The following is a 2,500-nucleotide window of genomic DNA, read 5'->3' on the forward strand; positions in this document are numbered from 1 at the left end:
TCAATATCTTGTTCATTCGCAACAAAATATTTTCTTTGTGCGGCGGTAAAAAAAAACATGCTTTTTTGGAGAGAGATACTATTTCACCAATCGAGTCACAGGTATCTAACATATTCATACCTAACGATTTTCCACAAAGTGGTGACGAAAGGTATAACTTGTACAAATCTTTCCATTTTCCAATTCGATCCGATCCATTCGTTCGTCGAGCTATTTACTCGATCGCAGACATTTCTGGAACACCTCTAACAGAGGGACAAATAGTCAATTTTGAAAGAACTTATTGTCAACCTCTTTCAGATATGAATCTATCTGATTCAGAGGGGAAGAACTTGCATCAGTATCTCAATTTCAATTCAAACATGGGTTTGATTCACACTCCATGTTCTGAGAAATATTTACCATCCGAAAAGAGGAAAAAACGGAGTCTTTGTCTAAAGAAATGCCTTGAGAAAGGGCAGATGTATAGAACCTTTCAACGAGATAGTGCTTTTTCAACTCTCTCAAAATGGAATCTATTCCAAACATATATGCCATGGTTCCTTACTTCGACAGGGTACAAATATCTAAATTTGCTATTTTTAGATACTTTTTCAGACCTATTGCCGATACTAAGTAGCATCCAAAAATTTGTATACATTTTTCATGATATATATGATCCATGCATAATATCATGGCGAATTCTTCAGAGAAAATTGTGTCTTCTACAATGGAATCTGATAAGTGAGATTTCGAGTAAGTGTTTACCTAATCTTCTTCTGTCCGAAGAAATGATTCATCGAAATAATGAGTCACCATCGATATCGACACATCTGAGATGGCCAAATGTTCGGGAGTTCCTCTATTCAATCCTTTTCCTTCTTCTTATTGCTGTATATCTCGTTCGTACACATCTTCTCTTTGTTTCTCGAGCCTATAGTGAGTTACAGACAGAGTTCGAAAAGGTCAAATCTTTGATGATTCCATCATACATGATTGAGTTGCGAAAACTTCTGGATAGGTATCCCAGGAATTCTTTCTGGTTAAAGAATCTCTTTCTAGTTGCTCTGGAACAATTAGGAGATTCTCTAGAAGAAATATGGGGTTCTGCTTCTGGTGGCAACATGCTATGGGGTGGCGGTCCCGCTTATGGGGTCAAATCAATACGTTCGAAGAAGAAAGATTGGAATATCAATCTCATCGATCTCATAAGTATCATACCAAATCCCATCAATCGAATCGCTTTTTCGAGAAATACGAGACATCTAAGTCATACAAGTAAAGAGATATATTCATTGATAAGAAAAAATGTGAACGGTGATTGGATTGATGAGAAAATCCAATCCTGGGTCTCGAACAGTGATTCGATTGATGATAAAGAAAGAGAATTCTTGATTCAGTTCTCCACCTTAACGACAGAAAAAAGGATTGATCAAATTCTATTGAGTCTGACTCATAGTGATCATTTATCAAAGAATGACTCTGGTTATCAAATGATTGAACAACCGGGAGTAATTTACTTACGATACTTAGTTGACATTCATAAAAAGTATCTAATGAATTATGAGTTCAATACATCCTGTTTAGCAGAAAGACGGACATTCCTTGCTCATTATCAGACAATCACTTATTCACAAACCTCGTGTGGGGCTAATAGTTTTCATTTCCCATCTCATGGAAAACCCTTTTCGCTCCGCTTATTAGCCCTCCCCCCCCTCTAGGGGTATTTTAGTGATAGGTTCTATAGGAACTGGACGATCCTATTTGGTCAAATACCTAGCGACAAACTCCTATCTTCCTTTCGTTACAGTATTTCTGAACAAGTTGCTGGATAAGAAGCCTAAGGGTTTTCTTATTGATGATAGTGACGATATTGATGATAGTGACGATATTGATGATAGTGGCGATATTGATGATAGTGACGATATCGACCGTGACCTTGATACGGAGCTGGAGCTTCTAACTATGATGAATGCGCTAACTAAGGATATGATGCTGGAAATAGACCGATTTTATATCACCCTTCAATTCGAATTAGCAAAAGCAATGTCTCCTTGCATAATATGGATTCCAAACATTCATAATCTGTATGTGACTGAGTCGAATTACTTATCCCTTGGTCTATTAGTGAACTATCTCTCCAGGGATTTTGAAAGATGTTCCACTACAAATATTCTTGTTATTGCTTCGACCCATATTCCCCAAAAAGTGGATCCCGCTCTAATAGCTCCGAATAAATTGAATACATGCATTAAAATACGAAGGCTTCTTATTCCACAACAACGAAAGCACTTTTTCACTCTTTCATATACTAGGGGATTTCGCTTGGAAAAGAAAATGTTCCATACTAATGGATTCGGTTCCATAACCATGGGTTCCAATGTACGAGATCTTGTAGCACTTACCAATGAGGCCCTATCGATTAGTATTACGCAGAAGAAATCAATTATAGACACTAATATAATTCAATCTGCTCTTCATAGACAAACTTGGGATTTGCTATCCCAGGTAAGATCGTTTC

This window comes from Cucumis melo, unplaced genomic scaffold (genome assembly GCF_025177605.1).
Source record: "Cucumis melo cultivar AY unplaced genomic scaffold, USDA_Cmelo_AY_1.0 utg001662l, whole genome shotgun sequence".
In the NCBI taxonomy this organism is placed as follows: domain Eukaryota; kingdom Viridiplantae; phylum Streptophyta; class Magnoliopsida; order Cucurbitales; family Cucurbitaceae; genus Cucumis; species Cucumis melo.